Here is a 13188-nt window from a genome sequence, read left to right as displayed (position 1 = left end):
ATATCTTAAACTTCTAGATGGGAATATAAGCATTATCTTTATTCCTTCATTTCTTACTCTCTTCAGTAAACCCATCAAAGTTCCTGAGCCCAGTACTCTGCTACAAGCAGTACATAGAAAGCTACCACTGGACACCTTGCTATCTTGTCTCCTTCAGTCTCTCAGCAGCAGCCAGTGCAGTCACTCCCTTCTTCCTGGAGCCCATTATTCTCCAGACCTTAATGTCAGCTCCTCCCTTGGATTTTTCCTTCTAAGTCATCGCTGTAGGCTCCTCTGCTCAGTTTCTTAGTTGGTATACCCTGGAGCTCAACCTTAAACTTTATCACTCTCTGTGCATCTCACTTGTTGTCTATTCTCTGACATTCGTGGTACTAACTCCCCAGTGATCACCTTCCACCTTGATTGCACCCCTTATTGTCAGGTTTATATGGTCAATGGAAGAGAGGAGGATCATCCACTTGGATGATATTTCAGAACTCCAAAAATCATTTTAAGTCTTCCATATACAAAACAGAATTGTTAGCCAGAACCTAGTCCATTTGTACATGGGAATTGTCCCCATCCCAGTGAGGTCACCACCAGTCATCACCCAGGGTCCTGCATCTCTCCTTCCACATTCAAACCATCAACACCTCCTACCATTTTTGCATCTAGTTAGAGGTCAAGTATTTCACGTCTTTCCATCTCTTCTGTTGTTACCCCTCTAAACCAAGTGTAATAGTTAATCTTCATGGTCCACTTGACTGAATTTTAAAACACATGATCAATAAGGCACACCAGTGGGAAGGGAAAGGGCAGTTCCAGAGAGAACTAAGGGTGGGGTATCCTTCCTGAATGATGCAAGACCATCTGTAACACCAAGACTGCTCTCTCTCTCCTCTCTCTCTCTCTCTCTCTCTCTCTCTCTCTCTCTCTCTCTCTCAGGTTCCAGGCCCACATAGTCCTAATGCCGACCAACAATTGGGTGGGAGGGGTGACCATCTCACCCCCTGTCTACGGAGTCTCTTGGGATTCAGTGCTAGTTCTCTCATAGGACACACCTACCCAACACCATCCAATAATCCAAGGCACAATTGGAATAAAAGGGGAAAAGGTCCATTGGCACAGGCATGTTTTCTCTGCTCCCTAGCCACCAAGAAGTGAATATGCTCCACCCCATGCTCCACTGCACAGTACTCTCTTGCCTGGCTAGAAACTGTGGATCTCCACCATGGACTGAACCCATAAGCCAAAATAAATATTTTCTTCTTTATTTCTTTCAGGAATTTTCCACAGCAACAAAGGTCTGAATATCATACCATTATTTTCATTTCTCACCCAAATTGCTATCCTAGCCCCATGCCTGGTTCTGTGCTTTCACTCTTTCTCTGTTCCCTATGGTTTATTCAGTACACAGTAGCTAATATGAGGGTTTTTTTTTTAAAGCAACAATCAGAAATTACTCCCCAGCTTTCTAAAACTTCCAAAGCCCCTTCTCTTCTAGCAGTATAAGAGCCCATACTCTGAGACATACCTGCTACATATTGAAGTAATGGAAACTTGTGAAGTGTGTGTGTGGGGGGGTATTTCTATATAGATAAGTCAGCAACAAAATAGCAAAGGCAAAATTTGTTTGTGTATGATGGTGGGATGATGGAGCAGGTGGACTCTGCTGCAGTTTGGAGAATAAGCTTTGAATGCTAGTAAGTGGTCCTTAGACTGGCAGTGTCACTTTCCAACTGAAAGAAATGGACTTTGGTCTTCTAGATTTCATCCACAGGTTATAGTCTTTGAACTCTCAAACAAAGATCACTAAATATGGAAATAAACCATCATAAGTCAAAGTCAGCAAAGGCAACAAATAATGTATTGACTACCCGTTACCAAGAATACTATATGTTTGAATTAACAGATCAAAAATAGACAACTTCTGCATTCTAAAATTAAGTTAAAGATAGGATACAAATATGAACAAGATAAGCTTGTTTGTAATGACAAATTAATAAGCTGGAAAATAAAGCTACAATAGCTTCACGCAGTGGAACACCAGCACACAAGATGAAGCTATAAGGAAACAGGTTCATATATGCAGAGGGCCAAATCAGAAGGCCTGGGACAAGCACATTTAGAGTCCCATAGACAAAATCATGCAGAATGGGAATGGGACAGTGTTGGAAGAAATTGTGACTGACAATATTCTAATGTGAGAAATGAAATGCTGATTCACAAATATGAGAAGTAAGCAGACAAATTAAAAAGACATTTACAACCTTTTATGGTAAGACTGCAGACCACTGAGGATAGTGTTCTCTTAAAAGGAGCACTAAAGAAAACAGATAAGGGGACTGGAGATATGGCTCAGCAGTTAAGAGCACTGGCTGCTCTTCGAGAGGACCCGGGTTCAATTCCCAGCACCCACATGGCAGCTAACCATTCATAACTCCAGTTCCAGGGGATCTGACACCCTCTTCTGGCCTCTGTGGGCTTTGCATGACACAGGTGTGCTTACACACATGCAGGCAAAACACTCATACATATAAAATAAAATAAATAAATCAAAAAAATTTAGAAAAAGAAAACAGATCAGATCCACAAAGAGATTAACAAATAAATTAACAGCAGACTTTTCAACCCAGCATTTACAACCAGGAGATAATGAAATACTTCCAGAGTCCTGAGAGAAAAAATTGTATACTTGGCAAAAATAACCTTCAAAAGATGAGAGTGAAATATTGCTTTCCAGAAAACAAAATCTAAGCAAGTTTATCACCAGTAGACATCCTGAAGAACTTCAAACAATATACTTCAGAAAGAAGTAAAGGAATAGCAAAAGTCTGAAAAACAGGAAATGATAATCAAAGAATCTGGTAAACATGTAGGTAAATATTATTTGTTTAAATAATATGTGACATAGGAATTTTTATAAGTAAGCTAAACTATTGGGCTAAACTTCATATGCAGAAGAAAGCGGCTAGTCAGATGTGTGACTGGGCACATCAAGATGGTATGGCCAGAGACAACAAAGGAGATAATAAGGGTTAACATTCCAAGGTACTCTTAGTATTGTGTAGAAATTAAAATGCTGCTCTTAAATTTCAACAATAACTGCTGAAAAAAAGGAAGAATATACAACTTCCAAGCCAGCTTTTTTTCTATTTTCACTCTTTATTAGGAATACAGAGTAACATTAGTTTCAGATTTTTAAATGAATAAACGTGATAAAGTGTTGAAAATAAGTATGACCTGAATTCTGAGAATAAGTGGCTTCAGCTTACTGACGGCAAGCAGTGTGGTCCTGATCAACCATCCATGATCTTTATCACAACCATTCATAATCCCCAGCTGTTCAAAGTAATTGTAGGTGCGAGAGAGAAAGCAACCCCAGACTGACTTATTAACTGATCTGAATGAATATGAAATGTCCCCCATTCCTGAGGTAGCAAAATCTGCAGAGTAACTGGTGGTGCAAGGAACCTTTCACGTGCTCCCAGTTGTTATTTAGTGCAGAGAGGCTGCTGTTAATCCTGCCAGACCACTTGTGCTACTCCTCAAAGACCGCCAGTACATTTATACAACATGCCTATCATGGTTCCAGCTGCTACTGTGTTGAGAGTATTTTCTGCTCCTCATGTTGACACTATAAAGCAAAGCCAGAGAACCTAGAGTATTAGCCAGAGTGCCCCTTCTTGCCTAGTCACCATACTCAGATCTGGATATTTCTTGGCTTGGATGAGGCCATGCTCTGGGTTTCCTTTACTCCTAGCAGATGATCATTTATTTCCCACAGGGCAGCCCATGCTATACAACATTCTCCAGTGGGAAAGAAGGCAAGTTCAAATCTGCCTCAGGTTTTATTAGCTCCAGGTGGCAAAATTAATTCATCAGTATTCTGAACAAGATATCATGGGTTCACATTTAAATAAGGAGACAGGGCATTCTTACCAATTAGTGGGACTCTCGCCAAAGGAGACAGGGCATTCTTACCAATTAGTGGGACTCTCGCCAAATCTGCGTGCAAGTAACCTGCTCCTCCCACTCTGTAGAAGCCGGCTCACACCCCTGTGGGCTTGTCACTTCCTCCACTACCCTCCATGACATCACAACTTCTCAGATTAGGGTCCTGTACTCTGACCCCACAGCAACAGCAAGAGAACCTGCACTACCACTGCCACTGCCCCCTTCACATGCTGATCTTCCAGGCACTGTGTCCAAGCCGGTTCTTTTTTTTAATTGAATTTTTGCAAATTCCATACAATATTTTGATTACATTTAGATCTCCTCCCATATTTGCACCCCCCTTATTAACCCCTCCACCAAATATATATATATATATATATGTTTGTGTCCCCAAATGCCCTTCAGTGTGGGCTCATCCACTGGAGCCTGGTCAGCCTACTAAAGAGTCTCATCTTTAAATGAGATTGACTCTCCCCTTCCCAGTAGTCATTGGTTACCAGTAGTTCTTCAGGTAAGGTTGGGGTTTCTTACCCACTTCCCCATATCTATGCTGGGATTTTGTCTAACTTGAGATTACATGGGATGTATCCATGCTGTCACCATTGCTCTGAGTTCATATGAGTAACTGACCAGCTGTCCAAAAAACTTTCATTTTTTTGTGGTCATCCACCTTCTCCCACTCTTATAGTCTTTCTTCCCATCTTCTGAAATGATCTCTGAGTCTTAGAAAGCAGAAGTTTGATAAAGGTGTCCTATTCAGGGATAAGCACTCTGCAGCCTCTTGTTCTCTGCACACTGGCCAGTTGTGGGTCTCTGTGTTAATCACCATCTTCTGTATAAGGGTGCTTCTCTGCTAAGAGTTAAGAGATGCATTAATCTATGGGTATAACAATAAGTCATTAGAAATCATTTAATACTATATCTATTTAACAGAACAGCTGTATTAGGCTTTTTCCCATGGCTGATGGGCTGACTAGCCCCATATCAATGTCAGGTATGGGCTCCATCCTATGAAGCAAACCTTAAATCCAATTAGAAAGTGGTTGGTTACTCCTATAATATTTGTGCCACTATTGCACCAGTGGGCATATCTTGTCAGGATAAGTATTATAGCTCATAGGATTCACAACTGGGTAAGATTCATGCTATATTTTTCTCTTCAAATACATTGTATAGCACCTTCTAGCGCTATGAACGCTAGTCAGTAGAGATGAGGCTTTGGAGTCATCACCAGCATGATTTTTCCTTCTTTGATCTACAATTCATGTACATAGTGTCTTCAGCAATAAGGTGTTACTGTCAGGTTCTGGTAAGTAACCAAGAGCAGGGGCAATGGTCAGTATTGTGTGAGCATCTATGGGACTGCTTCAAGCCAATTTTTTTAAAGTTAAGAATGGAGAAAAGAGGTAAAAAAGTAAAACAACTATATAAAGAAGATGAAGGCATCATAAAAAGTATCAAAGGAAATAGCAAGAGTACAATTATAGAAAACACAAATATATATATATATATAATCTTAGCTTTCTGGCTAAAAGACAGATACAATAAGACTAGGATTTCTTTTTAAAGGAAGTTTATTGAGTACACTGAAAGGTAATAACAAACTGAACAGTAACTAGAATCAGAATCTCTTAAATAATGACAACCCTTCAGCTGTACAGTGTTAGAGACATCTCTAACACAGAAAGATAAAGGAAGGTCAAAAGTAAAGGAATGGAAAAGCATAGTCCAGCAAATACTAATCAAAAGGAAGCTAGAATTACTTTATTGATATCAATTAAACTAGACTCAAAGACAAAAAGCATTATAAAGATAGAACAAAAAGTAATAAAACTTTAGTGAAATTTTACATATTTCTTCACAGTGTTGCTTGATCATGAAAACAAGCAAGAAGTAAAATATGTAAAATTGAAGGAGGAAAACCAGAGCTTGGTCATAGATAGAAGGAACTTTCACCAGCACTAGAATATCCATATTAACTATGCCTGGAACTTATAGAAAAGTTGACCTCACACTAAATGCAAAACAGAGTTCCAAGAATTGCTATTATAATAACCATATTCTATGACAATTAAGTTAGAATTCAATAACTAAAAGACCAGTCCCCCAAAATTCCCCTTAGATGTGGAAATTTTAAGACTTTTCTGAATAACTCATTGATCAAAGGTATCATAATGGAAAATTTAAATACCTAGAATTGAATGATAATGAAAAATATTAAATTTCAAAACTTGTAGGATGCTATAAAAGTTGGAGTTAGGAAAATTCAGTCTTAAATGCTTTTGCTAGAAAAGAAATGAAAATTAGTAAGTTAACTTTGAGGAGGTGAAGAAGAAGAGAGAGGATTAAAAATGAGCACAGAAGTTAAATAGAAAATAATGATATAAAATGGTTCTCTGGGTAGGGTTCATAATACTGTGATTGATCAACCTTTTTAAGAAAGTAGCTCTGGTTTTGTGGATCATGCTGTCACCACTACTCAGCTCTGCCACTGCAATATAAAAGCAGCTATATGTGATATGCAAATGCCTGGGTGAGGTTCTAGTCTAAGAAAATTTCATCTACAGAAGCTGGTGATGGGTCATATTTTGTCTTTGGATTATAATTATATGACTGCTATAAAATAAATGATCTAATGAGAAAGTTTAATCAAGTTGCTAGATATAAGATCAGCATACAAAAAAATGTGTTTTTATGTGTCAGTAATACAGAAAAGTAGCTTTCTAAAAAGTGGTCACTAAGCCAACCAAGATGGTACGAGTGTGCAACCCCAACTTTGAAGGCTGAGGTAAGAGGATCATGACAGTTGGAAGACCAGCCTGGACTACATAATAAGATTCTACCTCAAAAAGAATTAACATTGGTAGAAGCAACAAAAATCTAGGTAACAATAAGTCCATGAATATTTATGCAGTCTAAAGAAGCTAAAACTATCGTTTAGTCTGCCTAAGACCAATAATTCTCAAATTTTTGGTCTCCAGATCGCCTTGTGATCTTAAAATAACTATGGACTCTAAAGAGCTTTTATTTACTTGGGTTTTTATCTATCTATATTTACCTTATTAGAAATTAAAACTGAACAGTTAAAGTATTTATTAATTAATTTAAAAATAATAATCCTACTTTAAAACTGTAGTTTTTCAAATAAGGAAAAGAATGACACTTTCATATTTTTTCAGATCTCTTTAATGTCTGGCATAAATGAAGGCACTTAGATTCTAACATGTTTCAGCATTGCATCTTCTGTAATCCATAGCTTTATTTTCCTTATAAGAAAAAGTCTCCATCTCACATAGGTATGTACTTGGAGGAGATGGTGTTTAATAGCCTTTTTGAATAATTGTAGGTATTCATCTTTGATACTATGTCAAAATTTGACAGGTCATAACTTCTCAATATGGGATTTAAAACCAAATCAGTGAACTTTTCATATTCATATTCCATTATTTTAAAATTCATTGGTCTGCCTTGCACATTGAATGCATCTTTTATTCAAGCATAGTTGTAGAAGAACAAAGTTGGTTATTTGGAAAATGTTGGATTACTGAGTTAAATAGATCTTCAAAATGGTGACACCATTTTACAATGTCAAAAATTTCACACATTAATATTACTAGCAGTCTCATCAGAAAAGACTTTGAAGTTCTGAGAAACTGTCAAGCTAACAGTAGCAAATACACATTTTTCAAAAAATCTGATTTTCATTTGAAAGCTTAAATTTTATCATTGGCAACAAATACTGTCACTTGTTTTCCTTGAAGTGACAGCTCATTCACCTTATTCATTTTCAAGAAAATATCTGCCAAATACCCACATCTGAATAACCATAGTTTGTCAGTCATTCTTTCTTGTAAAAATCGTGTTCTTTGAAGAGATTGTTTCCTAAGCTTGTTAAACATACAATTCCAACCATCCCATAAATGCTCTTCCACAAAACAACAATCACACTTCAATGTGCAAAGAAAGTTTACATGTCCATCTTTTGTTACACAGAATACTAAAGTGTGTGCTCAAGTACTGAGGTTTAGTATGAATGACAGATTTTATGGATGAGTGCAAACTTAAGTACAGCTGACATTTTGCTTTGTTCTGAGTATGTGGTGGTGAAGAACTATGCTTTGTGCCACTACTTGTTTCATACTAGGCACCAGCCATTATATTTCCCCATCAGTGTAAATGCCAATATTGTGAAAAAGTCATGAAGCTTCTTTATATCCCAAGTTGAGGATTATGAATCTGAAAATCCAAAATGCTACAAAATGTAACCTGTCTGGGCACTGGGATGATGCCACAAGCATAAGAGTCCACACCAAGTCGCCATCAAAATGCAGATGCACAAAAAACTGTTGTGTACAGCAGTCTTCAGGTGATTGCATAAGGTGTGTATGAGATATAAATTACATTTCTGGGTTCCATCTTATGTATTTGTAAGTATTCTAAAACCTAGAAAAGTCTGAAATTCCAAGCTCCCTTAGTTCCAATCATTTTGGATAAATGATACTTTGCATATATTATGAAAATAGTATTAGTTTAACTGACATTCTGAAAAGGCAAAGGATCCCCCAAGGTTCCACAGACCACACGAGGATCCATTGGCAGAGGCATTCCTGTGACTCCTTCCGTGTGTCGCACTGAGTTCTAAACAAGTGCCATAGCCTTCCAGTGGCGTTCTGTCACGTCACCCTATTTTTTTTTTCATTGTAGCACTTATCACTATTTAGCAGTTTATATTGTTTAGATATTTATTGCCTGTTTCTCCCGGCTAGGATAGAAGACCTGATAATACAAGAACTCACGTCCTGGTAAACACAGTAACTCTCTGAAACCTAAAGCATTGGATAAATGTTCGTGGACTAACGGGAGCCAAGCGGAAGCAAGGCATCAGGCCTGGGATTCTCAGCATTTCTCTTTCAGTTAGCTTCATGGCTAAAAATAGCTACTTTTGCTCATTTTGACTTCTTTGGATAACAAAAGAAGGAACTTTTGAGTTCAGCTATTTTTTACAGGTATTAACTCAGTCCTGATTAGAATCCTACAAGTTGGGCATTATTCACCCTCATCACAGAAGATGAGTCTGAAGGACATCAGCTGTTTTAAATCTGAAGAGCTAGTGAGTATTAGATCCAAAGATGAACTAGTATCCTTTAGCATCCTCCCAGGCAAAACAGGAACTTAATAAGGATGCACACTGAGACACTAAAAATTACTGCTCAGAGTGCCAAAGTGTCAAGAGTTGGCTGCAGAATCATCAGGCAGTAGTCATTCAGAAAGTAAGCCTGTTAGAGGGAAATTTTTAAATAATTAAAATTGAAACTGAAGTTATAACAAATGAGCAGCCGATTTTCAGAATTAACTTTTTTGCACATTTTAGAAATGTTTACCCCAACCTTCAATTCCCAAGAAACCATTGTATTTCTTCAGTCTGTCAACCAGAAGTTCTTAGGATCTTTCCCAGGAACTGGCAATGAAATTCTCATATTTCATTCACACCAAAGGCATTTGTGCCCTGGTTCTTGGTGGGAGTAAATATGTGAGAACATGTGATAGATCATATGACTTGGAGTCATGGTCAACACTTCATGTCGGCTTTTATTCCCTTGCTTCATAATATACCATAGAGAAGACTGAGGTCACATGGAAGTCAGCAGTAGAGTGTTGAATGTGCCTCAACCCACTTAGTGTCTAGAAGAGCCCCTACCTCAATTAGCAATTAAGAAAATACCTCACATATATGACCACAAGCCAATCTGATGGAGGAAATTCCTCAGTTGAAGTTCCCTCTTCCCAGATAACTCTAGTTTGTGTCAAATTGACAAAAAATAACCAGCACAGGTTCTGTCTGCGGAATGCTTATCATTTGAAGATCAGGACAGGGAGGAGGGTGATGTCTCTGGAACAGTGTTTATGGCCTCAGCCTCCCCAGGGCAAACTGTGCATGTGCCAGAGAAGTTCTAGCTGAGGATGGATTCCCACCAATAGTGTGAAAGGAGCCTGCCTGTGTAGTACAAAACAGCTACACACGAGCCCCACCCACCCACCTATCCATGATTAATTTCCTAAAAGAACCAAGGTTGTAGAAACGAAGTGCTAGTTAGTCCATGCCTGGGCTTGACCTCTGCTGATAACCTGCTTGGGCTGTGGGTATGGTTTTAATACACCCATTCATTCTTGTGATTATGGTGCAAAGAAACAGTCAACTCTTCCCTGAAGAGTAAGTGAAGTATCTACAATGTGTAAAGAGATCAGCTAATGTGCTGGTCTTAACCTTTTTTAACCCATATTCCTTAGAGGGCCCTCTTACTCTCTTGCACAGCCTCACCAGCAAGATAAGGTCCACTGTTCGTAACATAAATTTTACAGATATATGAAAGACATTTTCCTGCTTCCTGTACTCACCCTCACCTCCCAGAGCACACCCACCATGGAGAGTCACCATGCTAGCACATACCATAAATGTGTTCTTTTCCATGTCTGTATGTCTAATGAGTTTCATCTACTGTAGAGTTATTATTCATGTTCACTTTTGGTTTGGTTTGGTTTGGTTTTGTCCTTAATACCTCCTGAGATCCCTACCAGGGTTTAAGCAGTCTGTACTTTAACAAAGGGACCTCAGCAAGGCATAAAAAAATATGAGGGCTACCTGAGGCAAGTAGAGAACAATTGACAGCACAGTGGGGAGTACTAGCTGAGGTCATATTTTCATGCCTTGGTCACCTGACACTCAGATCCTCCTGATTCCCATTAATGATCATGCCTAGGCCAGACTGTAGGCCTAATTGGGAAGATTTTGATACTAGTGCTGGGTCCACTTCCGAGTGCTCATGAAGTTGAACTTTTTCACAAGGGCATTTTTGTAGACCAGTGGAGAAAACAACTAAAAGAGCCATGAATAGGGAAGATTCCAGAGTCTACTTCTCTACAGTTTCACCCACAGAACCTTCTGTGTGGACATTACCCATTGGGCCACCCGCAAAAGACAGATTCTTTTACATAGCTCCTTAGAAATTTGAAAATGGTTACTGCATCTTGTTGGGATGAGGAATGCTGTATTATCTAGCACCAATCTTAGGAGGGAGAATGTATTTAAGGATCTTCAAATAGTAGTTGATTCTTTCTCTACCCTTATATAATTCCCATTTTGTCCTTTAGAATTAGACTCAGACATTACTACTGCCACGGGGCTTTGTGGAATTCTGAAATATCCCTGCAGTAGTTCCCATGGCATGGTTTCTAAGCTCCAGAGGCTTCCTTACGTTAGTGACCCAGCATGGAGCAAAGTGGCTGGCCTGTGGTAAATAACACTTCCAAAGTACATAGACATCTGGACTTCTTTGCAAAATACTATACAATTTTGTACTTTGTTCACTGCATTTAGTTCAAAGTACTCAGAGCTTACTGGGAGCTGGTGGTCATTCTAAATCAGAATTATAACTCTTTGAGTCATGAATAGGACATTTGGGAAGATTCCAGATAAACAAACTTCATTGTGGGGTCTTCCTTGCCCATTTTGAGGACTACACAGGGTTACAGTGAGGTTTCTGTGATGACAGGGGAGCAGAAACGACCATAGATCTTCTAGAAAAAGAAGCCTGGGACACTAAAAAATGAAAGGAAATCAGGAAAGTTAAAGGAAGCTAGAGCCTTCAAATATGCACCAAGTTTAATTCCTTGTGATAGAAAGAAAAATACTAAAAGACAGACAAAACTTTGTGTACTTGGAAAGAAATACTAATTACAAAAAATACACAAGCCAAGTGTGGTGGCACATGCCTTTAATCCCAGCACTCAGGAGGCAGAGACAGGTGGAGCTCTATGAGATTGCAGCCAGCCTGCTCTACATAGTAAGTTCCAGGCCAGCTGTGGCTACAGGGAGACCCTGTCTCTAAAACAAAACTACAATAACAACAAATATATATGTACACAGGAAATCCTTCACAGAGGCTGTCCCTTACTGACATCACCATCCTTTTAATATTTCCTTAATGTAATTATATTCCTATGGACCTGAAAAGCTATTGGTTTTGATAACATGTTAGAAATAATGAAAAGAGCTTGACAGACCCTGTCCTAATTTGCTTTCCATTGCTTAAATAAACACCATGACCAAAAGTCACCTAGGGGAAGAAAGCATTTATTTCATCTTACAGGTTACAGTTCATCAAGGGAAGCCAAGCCAGGAAATGAAGCAAAGATCATGGAATGCTGCTTACTAGTTTGCTTCCTGTGGCTGGCTTGCTTAGATACCTTTCTTATATAACCCAGGCATAACTGGCTAGGAATGGCACCACCCACAGTGGACTGAGCCCTCCTACATCAGTTAGCAATCAAAAAAATGTTTCCACAGACATGCCCACAGGCCAGTCTGATGGAGGAAGTCTCTCACTTGAGATTCCCTCTTTGCATGTGTATCTAGGTTTGGGTCAGGTTGACAAAACTAACCAGCATAGACCTATTGACCTGCTTTTGACCTCTAAGAAAACCAGCTTCACTATCCCAAGTTCTATGAAAAATGGGTACCTGGCAAGCCTTATTTGGTCTTGGTGGTAGGAGGATGCTTTGCCACTGTTTTTTTCAGTAGCAAGGACAGGCTAGACATAAAACATCTACAGATACTGAATTTATAGCCTTCTCCCTTTCTTGATTTAGAACACATCATGGACATCTGCTCATCTTGTTTCTTTCAGGCCTCACTTTGGTGGGTCTCAGTCTATGCTACATACTTAAAAGGTGTTTACTCAGAGAAGTACAGTTACAAAGCCACCTAAAATAAATTGGCATACCGTATATGCATGTAGAACTAAGCTACTCCAGAGAGCTCCTGTAGGCTGTTTTGTCCCCAAATAATTTGAGATATAGATTCTTCAGAGAGCCCAAGGGAAAAAAAAATCCAAATTGGCCATCTATACAGGAAGAAAATAAAATTCTGTGTAATCTCATTCCTGAACATTTTATTCCTTTGTTCAATCTCTGTCAGACTCAGATTATATCAACTTGCTAACACCCTTCTTCCTGCTGTAAGTTTGCTTATTCATTCATCCAGCCTGCATGAGCTCACTCTCTGGGTGACCTCATTCAGTCTTGTGGACTCTACACTAATGCTCCCAATTTAACATCTCTAGAATCAACCCTGCCCTAGATCTCAGACTGTGTGTTAACTTGCTTTTATGATACCTTCATAAGTCGTCTATCAGGCCATTCAAACTCAGCACATCCAAAGCGAGCACTTGTTCTACCCCCACCTCCACCCCCACC

General features: G+C 38.9%; 1 protein-coding gene and 1 pseudogene across 2 annotated transcripts in view; one reads left to right on the top strand and one right to left on the bottom strand.

Moving 5' to 3' along the window:
- The window catches only part of Bach2 (BTB domain and CNC homolog 2), a 388592-nt gene that overhangs the window by 234478 nt on the left and 140926 nt on the right, over nucleotides 1-13188 (top strand). The window lies entirely within an intron of this gene.
- On the bottom strand, nucleotides 3374-4072 carry LOC103739549 (annotated as a pseudogene).

Source organism: Nannospalax galili, unplaced genomic scaffold (assembly GCF_000622305.1).
Source record: "Nannospalax galili isolate Female #2095 unplaced genomic scaffold, S.galili_v1.0 scaffold1299, whole genome shotgun sequence".
NCBI classification, from domain to species: Eukaryota; Metazoa; Chordata; class Mammalia; order Rodentia; family Spalacidae; genus Nannospalax; species Nannospalax galili.
Note: the sequence above shows the minus strand (reverse complement) of the source record. Positions and strands in the feature narration are given on the sequence as shown.